Source organism: Ambystoma mexicanum, chromosome 4p, assembly GCF_040938575.1.
Source record: "Ambystoma mexicanum isolate Mex_15411 chromosome 4p, UKY_AmexF1_1, whole genome shotgun sequence".
NCBI classification, from domain to species: domain Eukaryota; kingdom Metazoa; phylum Chordata; class Amphibia; order Caudata; family Ambystomatidae; genus Ambystoma; species Ambystoma mexicanum.
Genome location: NC_090927.1, coordinates 315024221 through 315052093, shown reverse-complemented (window position 1 = coordinate 315052093; position 27873 = coordinate 315024221). Strand labels below are relative to the sequence as shown.

Sequence of the window (27873 nt, the reverse complement as noted above, 5' to 3'; positions counted from 1 at the left end):
TATTACTTCATGGCTCAGAACCTTAACACCTTGGATTTTATTGACGAAGAGTTTCATTAGAGTGTGCTTGGTAGTCCTGGGCGCTGGCACAGAGGCGGTACCTGCAGAATTCCTCTTCCCTCCCCAGTGAACTAGTTGGACGGAAAGCGGGCTGGAACATTTTGAGAAGCTTCAAGCCAGATGAAGCTTCTCAAATTGGAAGTCACGCACATTTCTGAAGGTCGCAGCGATTACTGACACTGCCTTCCGAGTTCAGCACTGCAAATAATCTTTTGTCCAGTCAGACTTCATGCTCGCTGGCGAGAAGAAGTCTAATTGAGCAGAACTTGCAACTCTGTGCGCTGCTGTATTTCCCATCCAGGGTGACTTAAGCTATCACGGGCAACATGTTCGAAAAAAAAACACGTCCTATTTCTTTCCATTGCACCGACGCTCTGCAAATTTAGAGGAGCCCCTGCGGTGGGATTTCTCTGGCCCCGATGCATAATTATTCTGCAGTTATCTCCAAAGTGATTTATGCGTTTATGCGGTTTGGAAAATAAATTAAAAATAGATTACACGTCCTTTTGAGATTTGTTTTGAGATTATTTTCTTCAGAAAAAAATGAGACCATAAGCATTGAACTGTTGTTTTGGTAAATAGGAATACTTCTTTTTATTCGTTTAGCAAATGTCTGACTGCAGGGGTCCAATACATAATTTATGCAATACATGTAAATGGTGCTAGCAAGTTATTTCTATGTAATATCAGTTTTTCCGGTAACATGGGTCTTCATGATGGTTGTTCAATGCCAGTCGCGGTAAAGCGTGGACACATCTACCTGCATGTGGGGCTTTTTGCAAGCGTTGCTGTAGAGGTCAAACTTTAGAGGTAAAACATGTTTTCATTCCGCATAGTTTTCACTCTGCTCTTCAGGTTGCCACATGCATGATAGCACCTGCGGTACCAGTAAACAATTTTGCATTTTTATCAGAGGTAACACTGCCAAACTCGCAATGACCCTAAAACGTGTTGTTTCACTTGATGAGTGGATAGGAGGAAAGACATTCCTGTGCCGACTGAACCTAAAATGATGTAACCTGTTTGAGACCAAGTGCCGGAATGCTCCAAGGAACAAAGGTAAGGGAATAGAAACAAATATTATTCCTGTCTAGAATAGATTGTTGAAGGCCATTGCATTATGTTTCTAGCAATGTTTTCCCAGGTTACTCAGGTTAATGCACCTGGAAAGTCTAACGCCCCGATTAATTGGGCTGAAAAATGTGGACTTGCCCGTTTGTCGATTCATGGAACACAATGCGTAGGGCTTACCTGAGACTTGCGCTGAATCCCCGTGGGTCCAACACGTCACTGCGACACCACGAACGCCTTCCGCAAGACTCCCGACGAAGGGGCGTACCGTCTTGCGCAGTCACCTAAAAAGGGGCGTAACGTGGGAAGTACCACAGTAAAATACTTGCAACGCCCAAGCGCGCTAAAACACATATTCATGGAATCAGACAGGGCTCTCCGGCGCGTGCGAAAAGACACGCAAATCCGGAAACATGTCCGCCACGAGAAAGCAGGCATAAGCAGCATCGCGCACCGAAACCAATGCATAAAAAGGCAGCACGAACAACCAACGCGCATATACAGTTACGAAGAAGGTACCATTTCTCGCAGCAGTGATCGTGGGACACCGGAGGATGAGGATGGCTAGGGCCCTCATTTTTCTACCCAGGACCATCCTTTTTGGGATGCCTGATGACCAAGTCTATGGCAGGTATAGGTTTCCACCTCATATCATATTAGACTTAGGGCCTCATTACACGGACGGCGGTGGACCAAAGTGCTATTAGCACCTTGGTCCATGCCGGTAAAATACCAGCACCGCCTTGGTGGAAATGGGAATTACCGCCCTATTCCAAGGTTGGTGGGGCGATAATTCCCCCTTCCCCCATTGCCCTTCCCCATTCCCATTTTTGCCCCATAGGGCATAATGGGAACGGGGAAGGTGCTAATTACGGTACCGCAAATTGCGGTACCGTAATTAGCTCCCTGGTCCTTTTGCGGGTTGGTTTTTAACGCCTGCAAAAAGCAGGCGTTAAATTCTCCAACCCACAAAGGGACCTCGTAGTAAGGCGGTAAGGGTTTACCGGTAATGGTAAAACACTGGTACCGGTAAACCCTTACCGCCTACCGTGTAATGAGGCCCTTAGTCACAGAGTGGGAGGATGACCTCACATCACCCACTCTGTGCTCCCAAGCACTGAGCTGCTTGGAAAAGGTGTTCAATGTACTGCATTTTTTGGACACTGGGCCATTTCAGCGGACAAGTGCCATAGTCGGTGGCATTTAACAGCTCATGCAGTCAAGCTGCCTACACCAGGTGTTTGCAATCATGACTGCATGGCCCTCAATCCGCAGACACATATACATGCCCAGAACACCCACAGAAAGGCAAGTCATGGTCCAGGATTTTTACGAGGTGGTGCACTTCGCTAAAGTGCTTGGTGCCATTGATTGCACCCATGTGGCCCTAGGTCCACTTTGGGCCACAGAGCACATCTATCGCAATCACAAGCACTGGCATTCCATCAACATGCAGGTTGTATGTATTGCCAAGGGAATCATTACCTCTGTATATGCAAACTATCCAGGGTCCAACCGTGATAGTTTCATATTCAGAATGCCACCCCTACCCTGGGTCCTGGAAGCTGGGAGGCATGGCAACACATGGTTCATTGGTAAGTACAAATGGCCCTGCAAATGCATGCATGTCTCACACAGACAAAACCACACCGCTGACAAACCATGTCACCTCCACAGGGGACAGTGTCTAACCTCTGAGCACCTACATGATGACGCCAATATGGAACCTCACCACACCACCCGAGGTAAGATGCAACGCAGCCCAATTTGCAACTAGGGCCATAGTAGAGCGCAAATTCAGAGTGCTAAACTCACGCTTCCGCTCCCTTGACCACAGTGTGCAGGATCATTGTGTCAGCATGTGACCTGCACAATGTTGCAACACATTGTCGCGTGCCAGTGGACATGGTGGGGACCTCCCCAACCATATGCACGGCGGATGCACAGGGGAGGGGAAAGGGCACATGGCGAGGCTTCTTGTACCCAGCTTGTGGCATAATTTTTCACCTAAAATCCAACCCCTGCGAAGTTCACACAGCCCTGGCACCTTCCAGGTGACAATCGATGATGACAAAGGGACAATCGTCTGTCCCAACCTTATGTGGAGTAATTTTATCCACGCCACTGCGCCACACTGCACCCCTTTGCCAATGGGGAAAGGAAATTGCCAAGAATGGAGTCAATAACCCCTGTGTGCACTAAGTTTGCAAAATTGCATAGAGTTCATAACCGATTAATGAGGCTGCACGCCCTGCCAAATACACCGGCAAAGTGGTGTAAAAGCAGGCATCACTGCTGTCACCAGTCATCTGTCATCTGTCACTGGAAACAAGCCCACAGAATGGCTAAAATCCGAAAATGCCTCTAAATACAGTTTCTCCCAAAAGACCAGACCTTAACCGCCGTAGAGTCAGTGCAGCAATGGGTACGGGACCTGAAAGGGCCACGCTGCAAACATCCTCTACTTAGCAGTTGCATGATCAAAATTTCTAGGGATGACAAAAGCATAATAGATACTTGTTCGGTTGTGTGAGGTGTTCCTTCTGCCTTTTATATGAGCAATGACCTCCTCAACCAACTTGAGATTAATTTGGACCCTAGTTATTAATGGGATTTCAGAAATGGAGGAGAGGTGACCATCCCAGGACTCACCTACAGAATCCACCTGTTGAGACCATTAGTGAACATAAATAGGGAATATTGCCAATTGTAACCAATGCAAGTGTCTTTCCCACAGCTGACATCCCCGAAGATGTGTGGACACAGAAGTGGGAACATTTCCATAACCATGCTATGTTCTATTTTCTAGCATTTGAACTAAGGATCATCCCAAGAATAACCAAGGAGGACCACTCGGGGACTGAGAGGAAAGACCCAAGGAGCCCAGAGTGCCGCTCCATACTCCCAACCAGAACCAGCAAGGGGAGTGTGTTGCATCTATCGCTGATGGAAGAAGCAACCAGATTTTTCACATGGGCGGGAAGAAAAATAATTCCACTTGCCCAACTCCCCCCATGACCAGATGTCATGAGATGGAGTCGGGGGTGGTGGGGTATGTGGAGTATTTTTATCCATGCCACTGCGCCACACTGCACCACTTTGCCAATGTGGAATGGAAATTGCCAAGAATGGAGGCATTAACCCCTGTGTGCACTAAGTTTGCAAAATTGCGTAGAGTTCACAATGAGGCTGAACGCCCTGCCAAATACACCGGCAAAGTGGTGTAAAAGCAGGCATCACTGCTGTCATCTGTCATCTGTCACTGGAAACAAGCCCACATAATGGCTAAAATCTGAAAAAATGCCCCTAAATACAGTTTCCTAAACAAGGGCATCCTTCAAAGTGCTGTTTTGGTGCTAAATTCAGTTATTTGCCATGGGGTGTATTATTGAGAGGGGAGTGTGTTGGACTAATGGCTCCTCAAGGCAGTCAGAGGGGCCCAGGCACCACAGCCTGACAGCAAAAGAAATTGGCTGTAAAACTTATCTTAAATGTATTCTTTGTCCTGAAAAGTTACAAAATCTACTATTTCAAGTATGTTGGTGAAGGTTTATTTCTTTTAAAATGGTTAAATCATGTATACTCTGTACTTATATTTTATATGTGAACTGAAAAGATTGTAATGTCACAAAGCCCAGTCTGAAGCCAATCCACATGTGAACTCTGATCTGACAGGGCCTGCCCTGGGAAAAATGACATCTCCTGTTGACACTTCCTTGAGAACAGAAAGAGTAATTGCTGTTAATGGGTCACACATAATCCCAGCAAGCCACTCAAAGGATTTGCATTAGACATTTGTCTGCTGACTAATCAAAGAACAAAGGACATACCTGAGAATTGGCCTCTGCCAGGAGGAGCACACTGCACCAGTGTGAAACAACTACACACACTGCTTCCAGAACACCCTGCTTCCAGAACCCATCCAGATGTCCGCGCAGCACCTTATTCCAGAACCTTTCATTTTGTAGCTGACTCCAGAATTCTTTGAGAGATCCAGACTTCATTGCAGAATCCAGACTCTAGCATTGCAAAATGATTCCTAGCCTGACCCAATTGCAGAGATCCCAAACCTGAAGGGATTTAATTTTAATTCAGCTTGGCTGGCTACCACTAGGCTTGCCCACTGTAAACTTGTATCCACTATCCACCTTGTCCAGTCACCAGATGGGGCTTTCCAAATTCAGTCTGAGGTGCAGTCCAAACTTGACCAGAACCACGCCGCTGACCCAAATCCCCCAGAGGTGCCTTTTTGCTGGTGGACCTACCCAATCCATGACCAGAACTGACGGTCCAATTAATAAATGATTCTGTGAGTATTAATAGGAAGAACAGTGACCCATAATATATTTGCATTGTCTGATGCCTATTTTAAACCTATCCCATCTCTAATTCAGAACCATCATCCTGCTAGAACTATTTTTGCGCTGATTTCTTTTCTCATCTGAAGAAGTAGAGAATCCACAGCGGGTGCGTTACGCTTATCACATGGCTGTAAAATCCTTCTGTGGCATTCTCTTTTTCATAGTCATAATCTATTATAATCAACCCATTTGTCTTTTCAAAGTGCATTTCTGTTTTCCATTCTCGTGCCTATTTTACAAAAACGACCTTTACTAAGACCTCTATAACTCCCTCAGTTTTTATGATAGAAACAAAATTCCAACTCCTACTTGTACCTAACACCCATAGCTATCCATGGAATTCTCTCATTATAGCGAAGATCATGCAAGAAAAAGTTTGTCGCGATTTAAAATTTGAAAGGTTTTACACAAGTGAAATAGCTGTACATTGTTTCTAACTTGGACTCTGAGATTTCAAATACTTTCTTTGGACTAAATCATTGTTTGTGACTGTGTGCAACTGTTCAAAGTGGCTCCCATAGGAATTTATAACAATTTAAGTATTTTTGATTACATTTGGTGCTTTTGCTCAGTCAATTCTAAAGACAATTTAAAAGCCAATACTGACAGCTGAAAAGTCAACTCAGTTTTTCTCTTGTGTTTGAAGGGGGAAGGTGGGACTGATATTCTGTTTGATTTGTGCTATTCCTGAATACCTGCTATCTCCTCACCTCTATTTAATTGCCTATTGGGGGGTTGAGGGTTGTTGCAGGGGGAACCTCTAACCATAGTGCCATCTATACCAAACCAGCACAAAAGTATCATTTCCTCTGCTGCATTTGTTTCTGTGCTCATTCCTTGATTCATAGTGTATTAAAGATATTATTCTGTGTTCTGTCACACCATTGGTGATTGTTGTTTACCTATTAAAATATATTGTGATTAAATTTTAAATACATAAATAAATATTTACCTTTGCAAACTAGCCTGATTCCTGGTTCAGTGTGAACGGGGGAGGGGGTCTCAGGAGAAGGGTGTGATATGAGTTGTATATCGTTCAGAATATTGAACTTGTAGATAAAAATTAATAAGGGTTTCAGTTGTGCACTACATGCTGGGTCAGACTTGGGTGTGTTCCAGATTGAAATCACTTACAGCTTGGGGGCTCGTCGCGGGGTCCTGAATTAGACATACCACTCGTGACAGTCTAGCGCAGCGTGCTAGCTGACTGGGTACATACACTGTGTTGGGTCACCATACTGTGCTACAGTGTGCAAGCACCCCTCAAAATAAATACTCAAAGGAATTGGGCCTGTTTGCAAAAGTAAAGTAACCCTGAGATAAGCCAGAAGGAAATTAATATTTCTGGAGTGGCGACCCGAGTGAAAATTATTATTGCTAGGGAACACCTACTGCACAAATTGTTTGTCAGGGGTGAATGGCCAGAACAGGATGAACAGGTATGGCTGCAAGGAATAAAACAGCAAATCACTGAAGTCAATCTTGATACCTGGCAGGACAAGGGGCCATTACATCAAGCACTTAGAAAATTGTATATGACCCCTAAAATAAGAGGAGCAAAACAAAAATGCCAAAATAGCGGCCAACTGTACCTCCACATAGGAGTCATACAGGAAAAGTACGCAGACCATGTAGATTTCACAAAGAGAACACTGCAGAAAATCCAGAGCAATCTGGACTCTGCAGAGCAAAGGCTCCAAGATAGCAAATAATCTGAAACGGAGGCTAGGCAGTATGCCACCAAACTCCAAGATGATCTGGCTCTCTTACTGCAAAAGGATGCAGAGCAAGATGCCCAGGTACTGACACTGCAAAAAGAGTGTCAAGAGAGGTTGGATTCTTTAAAAAAGAGTCAACAAAAGCTGGAGCAGCAATTAACTTTTAACAGAGTCTGTGCAGAACAGTTAGTTATCGTAAAAGATCTCACAGACACATTGAAAGAAGAAAATAATAAATTAATGGTTAAATATCTAGAATCCCAAGCAGAGATTGATGAGGAATGCCAGAAAGCTGGTGCCTTTAAAAAAAAAAGAGGGACGACCTGGCTGAGCATAGGGGCGCTCTAAGTCAGGAGAGGTACGCCTTAGGCCAGGAAGTCAGCCATTTAAAAACAAAGTTAGAGGAAAATCACCTGGCCCTTCAGAAATTTGGTGAAATCAAAATTGATTACAAAAAGCTGTTAGAGCACACCAGGCGGGTGGAGGATGCTTTGGCAAAGAACAATTAATCTAATAAGGACCAAACTCAGGAGGTGAGTCTCCTGCAGCAACAAATTGGCCCAATATTCCCAATGCAGGCAGGAAGCACAGAGAGACAATGAGGCTCTCTGTGAAAAGAATGACAGGCTCCACAAACAGATAGCCATGCAAGAACAAATCATAGAGACCCATAAGGCCCTAATAGAGGAACAAAAGGGCCATATTTTAGCATGTCATCAGGGAGTAGGGGCTGAAAGAGATGAGGTAAGATGGGACAGAGAAACCCCTGAGCATAACCTCAGGACCCCTGGCATCAGGGACTTTAATCCCTTCAATTCCATGGACTCTGCCACCCTCATGTCCAATGGCTCATATGAACCAAGGGCCATGGGGATGGCAGACTTCAACACAATGGGAAGTATGGGACTGACAGGTCAGCGCCTCCCAGAAATGGATGGACGGGCATCTATGTACAGGTTCCCGAATATTAGGGCCGGCCTCTGATCAGGGAGACTCCAGAGAGGGGAGAATCAGAGAACTGGTTCCTCAGAAATATAACCTACTAAGAGATCAGTCAGTCAATTTTGGTTGGGAATTCCATGAAAATAGGCCCACAAAGAGCATCTTAAAAACCTCTTCCCAGCTAGGAGAGTGGGGGGTGGGTGTACTCAGCCAATCCTGGGAGCAAGGGAGAGTCAGAAGACTCTTCTGAGCACCACAAGTCTCAAGAGACTAGGCCCCCACATTCTGCCAGCCATTCCCAAGCTCGCAGAATCAGGGAGAGCCTAGAGGATCAGACTGCCACCTCAGGTAGCAGTGCCTCTGAGTCAGAGGATGAGTAGACAAGGGTGACCAAAACTAAAAAGGCCAAAGTTAAAAGAGCTTTACTGAAGGATCCCCTGGAGCAAATCAAGGCTGTTAGGAGTGTCATCACGTCCTACCATAAAAATGCCAAATATTCAGTTTGGGAGCACCTCGAATTGCATAAGCAAATGATGGAAACTTTCCACCTGAAGGACAGCCAACGTTGTATTCAGTATGTCAGGTGGACATTTTCACCTGAGTACTCCAGCTTCTTTGCGGGGCTGGAGGATCAGAACTCTTAAGATGGTCCAAATATAGGGCAGTCATCTTAAAGCATTTTTCAATCCATAGAAACCCTCAAGAGGCCCGCAAGGCAGCCTACAACCTGCGATGTGGGGAAGACCAGGCCCCACAAGAATTTGTCTAAGAACTGAAACGTGCCTTTGCGCAGACCACCAGGAGGGTGCGCACAGACAGTAGGGAGTTTGTCAATACCTTCTTTCATGCACTCCCTAAATACATTATGACCCAGCTGGTGAGGGACTTTCATGACAAAAGATCAGATCACTAGACTGGGTCATTGAACAAGCAACCCGCATTTACGATGTGCAGAAACCACTAGAGAGTAAAGTGCTAACAAAAGCCCAAAACCAACCAACACCCATGCTGCCGCTAAGGTGGCAGAGGAGAAGGTTTCCCCAATTTTAGATCTGGAGATGGGGCGGCCTAAAAACCCTCCTGTGCAGAATCCTACGAACCCAAGACCCAGAAGGCCCTTGGGCCAATCCCAAACAGGGAGTCAGGGAGGTAACCCAACAAATGGGACCTCTAACTCCCCTGACTACATCAGCCCCAGTTACAAGGGCAACAGACCCATCCTGGGCTATGTGTGGACTCCTCAGGCCCAAGGGTGGGGGATCCAACCAGGCAGCTGCCAACCCAGGAAACGTCCCTCCTCACTTTCCCCAGGAGGGCAGTAATCCCCCCAAATGCTGGGCTGAGTTTCTTTCCCCATACCCAGCAAACCTCAGCCCCAAAACAGCCCTTCTTTCTTTCCCCACTTTCCTGAGCCCAGACACCCCAATCCGGGAGATGGGTGGCCAAGGGTGGAGGGGTACAAAAACTATCCTAACCAGGGGTATTATGGGAGAAGGGACAGTTACGCTTCCTGTGATCAGCCCAGGGTAGACCAGAGAACCCTGTACCAGCCAGAGCGGGTGTCTCAACTTGACGCCAGGTCCAGAACTTGGCACAGAATCTGGATCGCATGTTGAAGGCTCAGCAAAACCCTCCAATGAACATGGCGACTCAGAACTCCTCAAATTAAAGAGCAATGACGGGGAGAGAACCCCAACAACCCACCGGGTCCGAGGGAGGAGGCACAGTGGGAAGGGGGGGGGGGGGTGTAAAGACTTAGAGGAAGCTTCCTTCCCCACTTGTGGAAAGCCCCAGGAAACCCAGGAACCGGAACCAGAATCTTTTGCCCCCGAAAGTCTACAACCTAAGGAACAGAGGGCGGGTAGGAAAAATAAATAGCCTAAAAAGGCCCATTTTGTGGAGGAGGTGCGAATCTTCCAATTTGAAGAAGAGTCAAAGGATTCTGGGAAAAGGATCTTCTCCTTCAGGGATGGAGGAACTCCTCCCAAAGAACAATGGGTCCCAAGTGAGTTACAACCACCCATCATCAAACCCCAGAATGACCAGCAAGAAAATCACCTTGTTCAAACCAATTCTGGTGACTGTCTCCAAAGGGGGGGCAGAATAAGAACCAGGGCAGCCCAAAACATCCCCCATATCCAATTTCCACCTTTTTCTTACAGGTTCCCAAGATCCCAAACAAAGTCCTGCCCGAATCACTCCTCGGTCAGAATCCAAAGCAAAGAAATTAACCCACCAATTGGCCATAAATGTGCATTATCTTTGCCCCCATTAGGAAAGGGAGGGAACATTTTATGCCCCGGTCCAAATACAGGGGCAATGTAAATTGTTGGCATTGGTGCACACTCGATCCCAAGCCACCCTTCTATCAAAAAGTGGCTTTGATCAGCTGAATTCGGGAAGGAGGGAAATATACCAAATGCCTCTCACTCCTCTTCCTGGACATCTTCAGAACTTCAATGGGAAGGAAATTCCTGTTGAGGGAACTGCGGATTTGGACATTAAAATTGGGCGAAACAAGGTGAAGCACCCGTTCATAGTTGTGACTCCAGAGGGCACACCATGGTTACTAGGGAATGACATCCCGCGTAGATTGCCTCCCCTCATAGATTGTGTAAACAAGGTCCTCTGGACCCAGACTAACTGACCAATAAAATTAAAACAGAGTGTCAACCATGTTAGTTTAAATGGCACATGCCACATGGTTGAACAAAAACCAGACCTAATTAGGTTCTACTTTCAAAACAATGATACACCCAAGTCACCGTCATAGCTGTGGGACCACCAGATGGTGGGGAGAACTCTTCTCCATTTCTGAAAATCAGCCTCCCTTCCAGTCTGAAGTGGCATTCCACCCTGGAGGGAGATACAATGAAGTTTTTTACTAATATACAATCCGAAAATCCCAAGTCCATAGCCAAAATTGAAATCAAACCAGCACAGAACTTAGCTGGCATTCTGAAAAAGGGTGAACAGCTCTTCCTCCCGATTCAGTTAAATGAGGGGAAGGAGTCTGTCTTGGCCCGAGTGACTTGAATAGCGAAGAAAGCTTAATCAGCGAAGCATTATTAAAAAAACGCCCAAAAGACCAGACCTTACCCGCCGTAGAGCCGGTGCAGCAATGGGTACAGGATCTGGAAGCACCACGCTCCAAACATCCTCTGCTTAGCAGTTGTATGATCAAAATTTATAGGGATGAAAAAAACATATTAGATACTTGTTGGGTTTTGTGAGGTGTTCCTTCTGCCTTTTATATGAGCAATGACCTCCTCAACTAACTTGAGATTAATTTAGACTCTAGATATTAATGGAATTTCAGAAATGGAGGAGAGGTGACCATCAAAGGACTCACCTAAAGAATCCACCTGTTCAGGCCATTAGTGAACATAAATGGGGAATATTGCCAATTGTATCCAATAAGTGTCTTTCCCACTGCTGACATCCCCCGAAGATGTGTGGACACAGTAGTGGGAACATTTGCATAACCAGGCTATGTCCTATTTTCTAGCATTTAACCTAAGAATCATCCGAAGAATAACCAAGGAGGACCACTCGGGGACTGAGAGGAAAGACCCAAGGAGCCTGGAGTGCCGCTCCATACTCCCAACCAGAACCAGCAATGGGAGCATGTTGCATCTATCGCTGATGGGAGAAGCAACCAGATTTTTCACATGGACCAGAAGAAAAATAATTCCACTTGCCCAACTCCCCCCACGACCAGATATCATGATGGAGTTGGGGGGTGGGGGTATGTGGAGTATTTTTATCCATGCCACTGCGATACACTGCACCCCTTTGCCAATGCAGAAATTAAATTACTAAGAATGGAGGCAATAACCCCTGTGCGCACTAAGTTTGCAAAATTGCGTAGAGTTCATAACCGATCAATGAGGCTGAACGCCCTGCCAAATACACCGGCAAATTGGTGTAAAAGCAGGCATCACTGCTGTCACCTGTAATCTGTCTTCTGTCAGGGAAACAAGCCCACAGAATGGCTAAAATCCGAAAATGACCCTAAATACAGTTTCCTAATCAAGGGCAACCTTCAAAGTGCTGTTTTGGTGCTAAATTTAGTTATTTTCCCCAGTGAATTATTGAGAGGGAAGTGTGCTGGAATAAGGGATCCCCAAGGCAGTCAGAGGGGCCCAGGAACCACAGCCTGACAGCTGCCAAAATAAAATGGCTGTAAAACCTATCTTAAATGTATTCTTTGTCCTGAAAAGTTGCAAAATCTACTATTTCAAGTATGTTGGTGAAGGGTTACTTATTTTAAAATGGTTAAATCATTTATACTCTGTACTTATATTTTATATGTGAACTGAACAGATCGTAATGTCACAGAACCCGGTTTGAATCCAATCCACATGTGAACTCTGATCTGACAGGTTCTGCCCAGGGAAAAATGACCTCTCCTGTTGACACTTCCTTGAGAACAGGAAGACTAATGGCAGTTAATGGGTCACACATAATCCCAGCAAGCCACTCAAAGGATTTTCATTAGATATTCATCTGCTGACTAATCATAGAACAAAGGACATGCTGAGAATTGGCCTCTGCCTGGAGGAGCAGGAAGTGGGGGAGGTTTCTCGGTGAACTTCAAAGGACTGGCCATCTGCCCAGTTTGGGAAGCAAGAGAAAGAAAAACCTGGACTGGATTTTGAATGGAAATTACTTGTTTTTGCCTAAGAACTTTGTGACATCTAACATGACAGGCAAAATAAGTAGACAAGTAAAAAATACAAACTTATAAGTCTGAACTCATGCTAGACAGTTGAAGAGGTGGTAGGGTTTTTTACTACATAAGGAACGAAAGATACTAAAACACTGATTGTGGCAAAACTATGAATGTTGAAAGCTTAAAATTGTATGTACACAATCAACTGATCAGCGCCCAGAGGTTTTGTCATGATGCCTACCCCCAGGGAACCAGACCAGGTCCAGCAACCCCAGAAGCAGGCATCAACTTATTTTGAGCAAGCCCAAAAACCCCTGCTAGGGGCTGTTTGGGTGCGGTCCTGGCGCCTATGTCGCCAGGCTCATATGGAGAGTCAGTCCTGGCGCCAAAGTGTTCTGGGGAAAATCCATAAAATGACCAATACAGCTCTCACAAAAATGGAAATTGGATGTAAATGTAGACAATCAAATGTGGAAAATATGTGTCTAATTTTGTGAGGGTACATTTGTGCAAAAGTATGTTTTGAGTAGAAATCCAGGTGGGAGTTCCCAAATCCTGTCATAATATGACAGCCCTGTTTAAGCTGCCAACCAAAACAAAGTGCACGCCTATAGCCACTCACAGATAGGGATGTGTGCTCTGAAGTTCTGCCCATGCCATAAAATTTACAATGGATAAATATAGGAAGGGCACTACACATAGGGACTACTGAACTCGCTACACACACTGCTTCCAGAACACCCTGCTCCCAGAACCCATCCAGATGTCCACGCAGCACCTTATTGCATAACTTTTCATTTTGTAGCTGACTCCAGAATTCTTTGAGAGATCCAGACTTCATTGCAGAATCCAGACTCTAGCATTGCAAAATTGTTGCTAGCCTGACCCAATTGCAGAAATCCCAAACCTGAAGGGATTTAATTTTAATTCAGCTTGGCTGGCTACCACTAGGCTTGCCCACTGAAAACTTCTATCCGGCTATCCACCACGTCCAGTCACCAGAAGGGGCTTTCCAAATCCAGTCTGCGGTGCAGTCCAAACTTGACCAGAACCGCGCCCCTGACCCAAATCCCTCCAGAGGTGCCTTTTTGCCGGTGGACCTGCCCAATCCATGACCAGAACTGACAGTCCAATTAATAAATTATTTTGTGAGTATTAATAGGATTAACAGTGACCCATAATATATTTGCATTGTCTGATCCCTATTTTAAACCTATCCCATCTCTAATTCAGAACCATTGTCTTGCTAGAACTATTTTTGCACTGATTTCTTTTCTCATCTGAAGAAGTAGAGTATCCATAGCGGGCAGGTTACGCTGATCACGTGACTGTAAGATCCTTTTGTGGCATTCTCTTTTTCATAGTCATAATCTATTATAATCAACCCATCGGTCTTTTCAAAGTGCATTTCTGTTTTCCATTCTAGCGCCTATTTTACAAAAACAACCTTTACTAAAACTTCTATAACTACCTCAATTTTTATGATAGAAACGAAATTGTAACTCCTACGCGCACCTAACATCCATAGCTATCCATAGAACCAAAACCGCATTATATATGTATATATAGTGAAAATTGCGCAAGGAAAAGTGTGCTGCGATTTTAAAATTTGAAAGGTTTTACACGTGTGAAATAGCTTTAAATAGTTTCTTACTTGGACTTTGAGATTTCAAATGCTGTCTTTGGACAATACCATTGTCTGTGACCGTGTGCAACTGTTCAAAGCGGCTCCCATAGGAATTTATAACAATTTAAGTATTTTTGATCACATTTGGTGTTTTTGCTCAGTCAATTCTAAAGACTTTAAAAGCCAATTCTGACAGCTGAAAAGTCAACTTTGTTTTCCTCTTGTGTTTGAAGGGGGAAGGTGGGGCTGATATTCTGTTTGATTTGTGCTATTCCTGAATACCTGCTATCTCCTCACATCTATTTAATTGCCTCTTGGGGTGTTAAGGGGTGTTGCAGGGTGAACCTCTAACCATAGTGCCATCTATACCAAACCAGCACAAAAGTATTATTTCCTGTGCTGCATTTGTTTGTGTGCTCATTGCTTGACTCAGTGTATTAAAGATATTATTCTGTGTTATGTCACCCCACTGGTGATTGTTGTTTACCTATTAAAATATATTGTGATTCAATTTTAAATACATAAATAAATATTTACCTTTGCAAACTAGCCTGATTCCTGGTTCAGTGTGACCGGGGGGGACTTCAGGAGAAGGGTGTGATATGAGTGGTATATCGTTCAGAATATTGAACTTATAGATACAAATAAATAAGGGTTTCAGTTGCGCACTACATGCTGGGTGAGACTTGGGTTTGTGCCAGATTGAAATCACTTACACTTACCACCCTTAGAATGTGTCCTTGGAAGTGTTATATTGTGCATCTCTTAAAATTTAAACTAACTCGATCTGGTGTGCACAAAATGAACACAATGAAGATGGAGTATTTCACTAACACCATACCAAAGTACACATCTAAATGCCGGTATGTCACCTAAACTCTCCCACACTTCATATCACCCGGTTGCCACACCCTGCCATTGCATGCAATGTCAAAACTGAGAAATAAATGGTCAACACATAAGACTGTCACAAAGTGCTCAACGATCTATGGAACAATTTCATAAATAACTCGCTCTCACACATCAAAATAACAATGCACACAGGAACATCAATTGGCTAGTGCAACATACCAGAAACACAGGACCAAAGAGTGAATCTGTCTGACAGTGAGCAATCATAATTGCACAAGTGTCCCAATGTGTTGTAACTTGCACATGGCACCCTTGTATTTTTTGTGTGCCTCTGCTGACTAAAGGGGGCAGCGAAGTGCATACAGAAGGAAGGTTAACAATAATGTAGATAGGGAAGATAATTCATGAAGGTGGAACATGAACAAAGGATAGATCTCAATGTGCAAACAATAATGGATGCTAATCATGCACCGGACAAACAATCATGAATCCCACTAGGAGTGTATACACAGGTCGGATTTGAGACTGCCCACAGATATAATGGAAACCCAATGCCTATGTGTACATTATTTTTACACACTGCACTCCTTGCAAGCCCATGGAAAGGGGAAGCAGGAGTGGCATATGTGCCAGGACGCTAAGTCTCAAACAAGGTGTGTACCAACACAAGACAAGTCTGTATGGGGCCAGCTGGAACCTACAGTGAATGCCCTTGGATGCCACACAAAGCAACACACTGTCACATAAATTCACAATAGACCACAGGTAAGACAAGGGAAGGGAAGGTACAGAGATTGCCTGCTGGGAACCCCGGGAGTCTTACTCCGAACTAAGGACTAACATATGCACAAATGAGGACATAAGGGACATAAGAATGGCACCAAAATTAAACAGTGTGAAATAGTCAGTAAAGTCACCAATCTTCGTAAGGGTGAAAACAAGTAAACAAAAATGCCCATCTTGGATGGGGTGGGGGGGAACCCAGGAGGGTGGAGGGTTCAGGGTGCACGTCAACACCCACATGTATGGATGTTGAGAAGAAAAAAAATCCTACATGGGTTCCTGGGCTGCATGGCTAGCATGGATTGATAGAGCTGTCGCTGCTGTCGCCACCATCTGGTGTAACATTAGAAGGTGGCAGTGGTAAGGGTGGTTCACCACGCATAGCCCTGGCCTGGTCCTCCATTGCAGTGGCCATGTGGGACTGAGATGATTGCATCTTTAACATGATGGCTCGGAGGTCTGCATGCAATACCTCACGGGATGCACAGAGTTCCTTCAAGATCAACAGTTGCATCTGCTGTTCAGATCGTCTACTGCGGCCTGCCTCGAGTGCAGCCAGTGTAGTTCTGAGCGACCTATACTCTTCCCTCAGGGCATCCCTGTGGGCTGACCCTCTGAAACCAGAGATACCTGCAGAGGCCTCAGTTCCACCCGTCGGCTCCTGTTGCTGGACTCCATGCGCAGCCTATGTGAGCGGCATGTGGACCGCAATGCCTGCAGCTGGTGCTCCACCTGTCTTTCTGGGGAGATCATTAAATTGGCCACCCTATCCATTCCTTGAGCCAACATCTCATAGGAAGCGCACTGTTGTTGTGCAACAGTATACATGGACTGCTCCCACATAGTATTGCCAGCTGCTACACTGTCACTGCGTTGGCGGACCCCACGCCGGCCTGGCCCAAGGGAACCTGGCCCTTGTTGGGATGCCACTCTCCGTGGATGCAGGACTGCATTCCTCCCTTGATCAGAGGTCCCAGAACCAGGAGGCAATACTGTGGAGCGTGACCCTGCAGCCGTAACCACCACAGACGGATGTACCAACACTGACTGGCCCTGTGAGGGGTCATCCCCCCTGCAGATGTTTGGGATACAACAACACCCACAGTTGATGTACTCACCTGCGACAGCACAAAGGAATCAAATTCTGGTTCACCACCAGAGCCACATGTTTCATCAGAGGTGGACTCATACTGAGTCAGGCCCTGGATGGACTGTAGCACCAGTGGTTCATCATGGGCTGCCACACCACATCCTCCAATATTGCTCGGTAGCGGCCCAGTATCCTGTTCCTCTTTCACCTCCTCCTCTGCATCCAGTGCCTCATCACCTGCACATGGACAGAAAAAAAAATTAAGACCCATGTAAATAGCATAGCCCACACACATAGCTATCACAATGCTGTTCTGCAACAAATTAACATGCCATGTTACTCATGGCACAAACGTCCGCATGCATACAGTGTTAATGAGAGGGGTGGGTAGCATGAAAGCAGCCATGGACGTGTGTGGAAGGGCTCAACACCACATGTAGTGCATGATGCATAGCACCTGCTTCACACACAAGCACCTGACTGGCATAGTTCAGTCACCAACATCATTGATGCAAATACACAGATGCCACATATCATAGCCATGCCTGAATTGCCAAACAGCATAAGATGGAACTTGATGACTACTGTCCCCGAGCCATGTTCAATAGATGTGACATGCCATTACATGGAAATCAAAAATGGAAAACACACAAGTGTGACAAGGTGCAATGGTGCAAGGGTGGTGGAATAGTGTGAATCCAGACACGCCCATCCCATGATGCCATCCAACATTGACATCACACAAGTGAATAGGCATGGTGAAGGGGAGACCTGGGGTTGGAAGTGGGAGGGGACAGTGCAGTACATGGGAAAGGCAACAAAATAAAAGATAACCACATAATCAGTAATGAAAATGCAGCGGGCTGGCGGCATTGGAGGGGTAGGTGCAGACATCAGGTGTCAAGTGCTAGTAGTGGGGTGTAGTGATAAAGTAAACAGGCCCTAGTGCGGGGGATGCCAGGGAGGCAGTGCATGGGTTCAACTGGTTGCTCTGAGGCCTGTGTTGGAGATCAGAGTGTGGCCAGGTGACTAGTGCATTCTCTCAGTCATCCAGGACTGCATCAGGGGAGAGGAGGAGAGAAAGCAGAACACATGAGAAAGCATCAGATGTGCAGACCCAGAGAAGGTTCACCTCCAGTTCCATTGAGGCAGGGAGGCTGTACCAGGGGGGAGCCCCCAGCCAAAGATAGACTGTAACCACCAACTCATTGCTTGGAGAAGCTACTGACCCGGAGGGAGTAGGAGAGGGATGATTTAAGACCATGAGAAGGAAGCGAATTTGGAAGATAGAGTTGAAGGAATTGCGGCCCCAGGACCCATAAGGCCTTGTGGACAATGCATAGCATTTGAAACTGAACAGTCGTAGCCACTGGGAGCCAGTGCCATTGTCACAGTCCTGGGGAGAAACAATAGCTGGCCCCAAGACAAAAGTAAAATTCTCACAGGCCTGTACTGGATGAGTTGGAGAGGGAAGAGAGTAGAAGCACAGAAATCTTGGTAGAGGCCATAGTAGTAGGCCAGCATATGAATGACCAGTCCTCTGGAGATAGGGAGCTTCTGGGGGACGGAGAGGAAAGGAAGAATACCTCTGATGTGGTGCAGCTTCTAGGGGGACCTCTCAGAGGCATCAGAGGTGTGAGGAGAGAAGGCGAGTGTGGCGTGGAAGATGATCCCAGGCTAACCGCCATCACAGGTTGGAGCAGGAAGAGGGACAACAAAGGCTGGGCAGTGAGTGACACGAAATGAGGGAGCAGGTTTGGTGATGAGGATTGTCACTGTGTGTAGCACAACGTTTGTATGCAGTCTGACCACAAGCCCATGTCAGTCGACCATGACATGGTTCACCCATGGCAGTCACGGAAATGCAGGCAGAACTGCCAGACAATTTTAACACTTCATTCAATCAACATACACATGTCCTGGATGCACACGCTTCACTACTCACCAGACATTTCCTCATAATTTGGCAGGTTTCCCACACCTTGGATCTGCTCCACATCTATCATATCACTAATGAGCTCTTCATATGGAGTGAGTTCATCGTCCTCTCTTGGTGACCCACCTCAAGTCACCAGAGCAGAGGCAAAGTTGGCAGCCAGCTTCTCTTTGGCTCGGTGCCAGAGGTCATTCGAGCACTTCACTTCCTCAGGAGCGGTGCACCTCTCATTGCCCAAGGCGTTGATTCTATCCGTGACACGCTGCCAGTGGGCCATACGCTGAGCAGGCGTATGTGTTCTCCCTGCCTGCAAGAGCATGTCATGTTTGTGTTCCCGCACATAGTCCATGAGGATCTGGAGTTCTTCATCTTTGAAGCACCTCTTCTTCGACGTGTGGGTCTCCTGTGCCATGCGTTGGGTTTGAGCCTGTTATGCTACTGCACGCTTTGCCTTCTTGCAAGCTCGTGCAGAGCCTGTGTGGCTGGTAACACTTGTGTCAGTAGGGGGTGGAGCACTGGTGGACGGGGCTATGGAACCATCCAATGATGCTGGGACAGTAGGTTGCGTTGGAGGTAGCTGGGTGCTGGTGCCAGGTACTTTCACTGCATGTCCCTTGCCCTTTGGCACACGGACAACATCTACCCTTGCTTCTCTCTGGACCTGGGCCGTGGACACTACAGCCATGTTTGGCGGTCCCTGATCCAGAGTGATGGGGATTGCAGCTGCCCCTGCTTCTCCTGGACCCTGGGTGCTGGGGACTTCAGCATCAGCTGCATCTCCATGACCCTTGTGGGTGCGGGGCATAGCTCTCCCTGCATGGCCCCGGACACCTCGGCACCTCAGCCACCTCGGCCACCTCTGCCTCCCTTCCCCCTTGTTGTCCTCCCACTCATGGCACTGATGGATTAGTGCAATAGGAGGTGCAGCTATCAATTGTCCTGGGCAATTTGAGTGACAGGGCAGTGTACGTGAAGTAAAATGTTCCCATGTGCTCCAGCAAGGCTCTAGCAAAGCTCAATGTTACCCCCGGGGGAAAAAAAACAGATGCGTAATGCACAGGCAACCCAAAAAAGAAAAATACATGTACATGATCCCCAGGTAGCTCATGTGAAAATAATAATGTAATGCAGTATGCAGTGGCACCCAGCAACACATAAAAAGGGTACATGAAGGACACGTAAGGTACTGTGATGTTAGAAATGGGGGTACGCAACACACAGGGGCACCCACAGTATACAATATGCTTACGCGACTCACCATTAGCCTCAGAAAATAGGGAAAAGCACATCCGCTGAGGCAAATCCCCCACCAAAACAAAAAGCTTGCACTGTCGAAGTAGTGAAAAGTTCATGTGGAAACGCCAATATCAACAAAGTCCACACGTACGTCCGCTCTAACTTGCACAAGTGTGTGATGTTCTCCTATGCACTCTTTTATCCCAATTCTGAATGTGAATGCCCAACGTTCAGCGCATGTCACGTAACTTACGGGCTTAGGCCCTTTCCTCTCATTTCACGCTAACATGCTTTTTCCACACATGCAGAGTACCCATCATTTTGTTTCTGGCTGCCCACGTGAATAACACGGAAGACCCACGCTCTTGCCTAATAGCCAATTTACATGCCTCCTAACACCCTAGGCTGCCTCCTACGAGCCATCTGCTGATGCCTGCTCACTGTGTGTGCCTGCTGCCCATGTGCCCTGCAATTTGAGGGCCTGATCTACAGCCATTGCAAGTGCTTCTATCGTTAGACCTGTGACCACCTCTACTGATCCAGAACACTCCCAACATGCCGGAACACTGCTCCACAGCCCAGCCCCAGGACCACCTTGCCCACCCACACCTGCCTCAGGGGTTGCCATGTCTGAAACAACATTTTCGGAGGCAAGTGGCAACCCCACGGCAGCAAGGCAGAGGGCTTTCAGCTTCACTGCCAGAGAAGTTGACATCCTGGTGGAGCATGTCCTGGGGCACTATGATGTCCTCTTTTCCACGGACCAATGCAAGTCAGCCAGGAAGGACGGAAGATGATCTGGGACCAGTTTGTGGATGCCACTAAAGGAAGAGGGGGTAGCACCCTGGGATTTCCACCACATGCAGAAGCACTGGGAGGACCTGAAATCCAGTATCCACAACAAGGCCCGACACTTCCTCAAGGATGGTCTTGACCAAGAGGGCTGCCGGGGCCGGTTGAACACCATTGACATGCGGGTCTGGAGAAGTTTTACCCAGCACTGCACGCTGCACGTCATCGATTTGCAGCACCGTCTAGAGTCGACTGGTATGTGTTCATGTGTTGCTGTCCTCCACAGTGTATGTTCATTTTGATGTGTGGTGGGAGTGTGCACCTTGGCCTTACAGCAAGTAGGCCTCTTCTACGATGTCTGTGTGCATGTCCCACACAGTGGTGCATATGTGTTCTATGAAGCATGCTTCATTTCAATGGTGTTACTTTCGCAATGTGTGTTGTGATGCAGCATATTACGACGTGTACATGATTGCTTACATGTGTCTGATACATGGCCGTGTGAGATGTGTGACATATGGGTGTTCTTGTCAACATGAACAGGTATGGTGTACATGTGTATGTGTCTGTGATGTGACTGTGTGACTGGCCAACACTCCAGGATGGATGTAACTGGTGCATTTGAATGTGTGCACTACTCTTGCTGCCTGATTGACGTTGTGGGGACTCTGATGTGATGGCTCAGTGCACTGCTTCAGGACTGTCAGGTGATGTGTGTGAATGACATGTGTATGGCCCATGATGCAGGTGTGTGTAGCATGCACAATTTGTAGGTGCTGACAGTGCCATGTCCAAGGATGCGATTGTTGTGAAGGACAGACGTGTATGTTCATGTATGTACATTGCATGTACATGTGTGTTGTGGAGGGGGATGATGGTTGTGACCTTTGTTAGTGCACTTCATGTGCATATGTTTTGTGCCAAACACACACAGGTACAGTACCCTGATTTTTGTGTTCTATGTCTCCCTATCCACAGCGACAATGGAAGAAGAGGGCAGAGAAGGTGCTGTGGAGCAAGGCAGCAGGGATGCATCCGCCAGGCACAGACACAAGGCCCAGTCATGCCCCCAGGTAATTTCATCTTTGGGGTGTGAGGAGACTGGTGCCGCGTCCGAGACATCAGCTGCAGCTGCTGAGGGGAGGGCAGATGTGGTCGTGAACTCCTTGGCAGCAGGAGGGACAAGTGAGCTCACACAGTGGCAATAAACTGTGGAAGGCACTGGGGAGGCATCTAGGTTGGCGGGGAGGAGGAGGAGGCCGCATCAGCCCAGTCCATGGGGCCCGGCAGGGGTGATGAGGTGGGTGTGACTGGTGCAGTCCATACTCATGGGCAGGAGGCAGTGTAGGTCTCCGTGGAGGTGCCTGTGCCTAATCCTGCCCCTGGGGCTGTGCCTGCACCAGTAAGCACCTGCGAGCATGCCCCAGGCTGGACCCATTCGCGGGTGGCGGATGTTTCCACACAAACGGAAACACCAATGCCTGAGAATCTCGCCATTCGAGACAGGGTGTAACCGGTGCTAGCCAGTATCATGAGGCTCAGAGGCACAATTTGTGATGATGTGCAGGCTTTCATTTGTGGGCTTGCACATCATCACAGTGAGGTCTGGCGTTTCCTGAACTGGCTAGCTCAGTTCCTGGTCTCAAATTGGGTGCGCGGTCTGGCCACTTATGCAACCCCCTCCGCGTCTTCCTCCACTGTGGGCCAGTTATCCTCCCTGCTGCCTTACAGCCCAGATACCAGCAGGGCCCCCTGTGCACCTGTCTTACCCCCAGCGGCCCATCTGGTGGAGATCACATCCCAGCCAGAGTTGGGAGTCGACGTTGGATCATTCGAGGTGGTCACCACGCTGATCCAGCCGATGACAGGAGTTGTGGCAAAGGAGGGAGAGAATGGACCAAGCAGCAGGGCACGTGCACGGCGGCCCCGGGTGATGTCATCAGCCCAGAGGCTATCCTTAAGGAGCAGGCATCAGGCAACTTGGCAGCAGCAGGCTCAGAGTAGGAGGCTACAGTACTCGGGGCATACCATCTCAGGGAGGCAGATATCGGATATCAGTGATATCAGTGCCAGGGAGGCAGATATCGGATAAATGTAGACCTTTGCCAAAGGATGTCTTCCATGTTGGAGTGGTTGGGGCGGCAAATCAGGGCAGAGCAGCAGCGGACACGGGAGGCAAGATTCACCATGGCCAGAACAGAGATTTTACTGCATCGAGCATAGAGGCGGGCTGAGGTCTTAGAAAAGACTTTCAGGGAGTGGGAGGGGTGGAGGGGACATTTAGGCACAATTTCATGCAGTACCCTCTGGGACCACCACATACAATTAGGACTACATGTGTAAGAAAAACCAACCTTGGGTATAAGTCTGTACTACACAGTTTGTGGTAGCGAGCTGAGCAGACAGGCTACTCTCAAGAGAGAATGTGAGCAGTACAAGAGGTTACACAGAGGTCTTACAATCACAGTGGTTCAAGTAGACAATTATACTAAAGGTTTCTTGGTAAAACACTTATACATTTATTACACAATCATTGAGATATAGGCTTTTAGATGATTGGTGTGAAAAACCCTGAGAGCCTCCTTAGGATTGCCTAAGTCCACCACATAGTTGACCAAGTTTTCCCATAACCTTCAAGAGGCCTATCCATTTGTCCTGTAAGGCCCTCTGCCTTGTAGCGACCATAACTAAAATGTGCTGGTCTTGAGTAAGCTCAACCATGTTGGCCTTCTGGTCATGCCAATGTTTTACCAGAGACTGACCTGTTTTTAAGTTATCAGATGCTTCTGTCATCATTTGTGTCATTCTCCTCCAGAGACCTAACAAATAGTCAGTAACTCTAACTGGCTTGGGAGAAGGAGCACTCTCCAACCCCTCCTTAATTTGGGCCAATGGACCTCTAACTGGATGACCATAGAGAAGGGACTAAATTCAACTCCCTCCTGAGGGACATGTCTATAATCAAATAGAAGGCATGGCAGTAGAAGGTCCCACTTTCTTCTAAAGCACCTATCATGCTCTTCATAGTATGGTTAAACCTCTCTACCAACCCATTTGTCTGGGGGATGGTAGGCAGTTGAGAACTTGTAAGTCAATCCACAGTTTTTCCACATGGCCTGCATGTAGTGGGACATAAAATGTTATCCCCTATCAGAGATTACTTCCTTAGGAAAACCTAACCTGATAGAAATACCAAGTAGGGCTTTAGCAATAGCCTGGGCTGTAACAGTCCTCATAGGTATAGCTTCAGGATACCTAGTAGCATGGTCCACTAAAACCAATATAAATCGATTGCCTGAAGAGGTTGGAGGGTCTAAGTGACCAGCAATGTTGATTCCTACGCTCTCAAAAGAGACTCCCTCCACCACTGGGAGAGGCAGTAAAGGTGCCACATTCTTGGCTCCACTCTTGCCAGAGATCTGACAAGTGTGACCCCTCCTACAGAATGTATGTACATCAGACCCACAATTTAAGCCAGTAGAAATATAGAGAAATCCTTTCCTCAGTCTTCTTGAAACTCAAGTGACCAGCCAAAGGAATCTTGTGGGCTAACTGTGGGAACTGGTGTCTTGTCTCTAGAGGCACTACAAGTCTTCTGTGGTCCCCTGGTATAGACTCATTTGGTTCACTGTAGAAGAGGCCATCTTCCTAGTACAAACTATGCTTCCCTGGCTCTTGCCCTTCCAGCTGGGAAGCTGCCTGTTGGCGAAGACCTTCAAGAATAGGGCACTCTCTTTGACCTCTGCTGAAGTCTGCCCTACAGGGGCCACCTTCTGCCAGTAAAGACTGCAGCTCAGGATGGTCTTTAGGATCCAGATCTCCAACAGGGGTAGGGTATTCTTCCAGCTCTGAATCTTCAGCAGCTGATTCAACCTTTCTTGGTTGTTCCTCACATTCAGCCTCAGCTGGTGGAGCAGTCACAGGTGTGACTTTGAAAAGTCCTCTCAGCAATGTCCTTGTTGGTGGCACAGAAGTGCTTTCTGGCTTTTTCTTTGAGACCTTGGGTTTCCCCTTTGTCTCATTCTTCTTAGAAATAGCAGTTCGTCATTCCTGTGGACTGGGTGTTATATTTTCCTCTGAAACATCAACTAGAGAGTCAGTTAAGGTACTCTCTCTGGTCTTCCTTGTCTGCTCCTGTATCCTTTTACTGGGAGGCCTGGGGGTGCTTGATACAACTCTAAGAGTGTTTAAGTCACTCCCCAACAGGACTCTCCCAGGCACCTCACTTTGTACACTAACAGGTATTTTGACAACAATGTTGTTGTACGGGATGAGAGCTGGTAGTCTAGGAAGCATTTGGACAGGGCTTCCAGCAATCTTAGTGAGGCCTTTGGGTGCCTTAGCAACATCCTCAGGTTTGAAAAAAGATTCATCCACCACTGTAATGCTGGTCCCAGTGTCTCTAATGGCAGGGGTCTCCTGACCTTTTACAAGTACACTGTCCTTGTAATATTCTTTTGTGTTATCTGGAATCGAATTATAGACATCTAAATTATGCTGTTGCCACAGACCCAGGGACACTAAAGAAACACTGGCAGAGACTCCAATGGGGTCTTCAGCCAGTAACTGAAAGTTTCCACTTGCCATTTGTACTTCTTCCTCTGGGGAAAAGGCTAAGGAGACAGTGTCGACCCCTGAAGGTTTACCCTTGCATATGGGATCCCCTTTCACATGGTCAGTAGACCCAGAAGCATAACATTTTTCAAATGTTTTGACAAATGGGGGATTCTGCTGACCTCCCTCTGGTTTGGCACCGGAGTTGTCACTAGCCTGAATCGGTTTCCCTTGTGGCTTACCCTTTTTCTGTTTGGGGCCTTCTTTTGGATTGGAGGTATTAGAATTCTCTTTGCCATCTTTCTTTTTCTGCTTCCCATCATCCTTCTCCTGAGTTGCCCCAGAATCCTCGTGAGTAGCCCTGTTGGCAACCCATAAGTCAGTAGCCTTTGCTAACTTCTTTGGATCAATTTCCTTAGAGTCAGCCAAATACTGTCTCAGCTCAGAAGAGCAGGCATCAAAAATAGATTCTAACAAAAATAGATGTCTCATTCCTTAAAAAGTGTTACCCTTGTAACCCTTTACTCAACCATCTAAGTACTTCAAACATTCACACACCCAGGTAGCCCAAGGGTTACTATCATGCTTTTTGAGGTTCCTAAACCTCTTAAGATACTGGGAAGGAGTTTCCCCAAATCTAGCTATGAAAGCAAGCTTCACATTTTCATACTCCAATCTTTCAAGTTCCCCCATCTCCATTACAACATCACTTGCAACCTGGTGGAGCCTAGACAAAAGCCAAGGAATCAGCTGATTCCCTGTAAAACCCTGAATCCCATAGTTATAATCAAAAGCAGCCAACCAATCCCAAATATCAAGTCTCACCTCATACATACTCACAGCTTCTTTAGGCATGCAAGGGCTCTTAGGACTGGAAGATCTAGAAGACTCTGGGAGAGACCATGTTCAAGAGACAATGGGCCTCATTATGAGGTGGGAGGTAAGGGATTACCGGCACCGGTAAGGGCACCGGTGCTGGTAATCCCTTAGCTCCCTACTACGAGTTCCCTTTGCGAGTCCTTCCTTAACACCTGGTTTTTGCAGGCGTTAAGGACGGGACCTGCAAAAAGACTCTAGAGCTAATAACGATACCGCAATTTGCGGTACCATTATTAGCACCTTTCCCATTCCCATTGAGCCCTATGGGGGCTCAAATGGGAATGGGGAATGGCCCTGGTGAATGGGGAATTACCGGTCCCTCCGACCTCGGAATGGACCAGTAATTGCTCCATTCACCTGGGCGGAGTCGGAAGGGTTTTGGAGGCAGCCATGGAGCTAAGAGCTCCATGGCTGCCTCCAACCTCGTAATGAGGACCAATATCTTCATTTCAAGAGCATGATGTATTTCCATTTCTCTGAGTTTGATTTCTTGATGTTTACTTTCAGTTTGCATTTGGAGCCTTTTGAACTCTAACTCAAGTCTCATTTTTTCAAGTGGGACACATTCTGGACTCAGTACTGGACCTGGTTGGGTCCCTGTGTTTATAGATTGAGGGCCTAAAGCAGGTAGAGGTGAAATGGGCTCACATCCTGAGACTCCTCTGACTCTTCAAGCTCATCAATAACATTAGAGTTAGACTCTGAATCATTATCATCTTCATCATAACTATCCACATTTGCTGAGGGGGTAGGGATTATAGCTCTACATCCCAGTCTTTGATGATTCAACAATTTCCTAATCAATTCTTTTTTCTGCCTTTAAAAGAGAGAGACCTGATTTTACACATATCTTGCAGTTGATCTACTGTTAGACTGATCAGGGCTTCCTGTTTGAAGTTATCCATATTTGGCATTTAAAAAACAATTGATTTTCTAGTGGTGCTTAGCCTTGTGAAGGTTATTTGAACAAAAGTAAGAGCAGCACCCTCAATGTAACAACCATACTTTATCCCACCGCTGCCACCAGTGTTAGGCAGAATTGAATGCATTACCCTCTGGGACCATCACATACAATTAGGATTACAGGTTTAAGCAAATACAACCTTTGCTATAAGTCAGTACTACACAGTTGGTGGTAGCGAGCTGAGCAGCCAGGCTTATCACAAGAGGGATTATGAGCAGTAGAAGAGGTTACACCGAGGTCTTACAATCACAGTGTTTCAAGTGGACACTTATACTCAAGGTTTCTTGGTAAAAAATTATTAATTTATTACACAATCATTTAGAAAACATTCAC

General features: G+C 46.7%; 1 long non-coding RNA gene across 1 annotated transcript in view; it reads left to right on the top strand.

The window, feature by feature from the left end:
* The window catches only part of LOC138453229 (uncharacterized), a 32738-nt gene extending 26310 nt beyond the window's left edge, over positions 1-6428 (top strand). Inside the window, exons 3-4 of the long non-coding RNA XR_011260379.1 lie at positions 1036-1119; positions 3941-6428. This is a non-coding gene — a long non-coding RNA (uncharacterized lncRNA). The remainder of the gene's footprint in view (positions 1-1035; positions 1120-3940) is intronic.
* The last annotated feature ends 21445 nt before the right edge of the window (positions 6429-27873 follow it).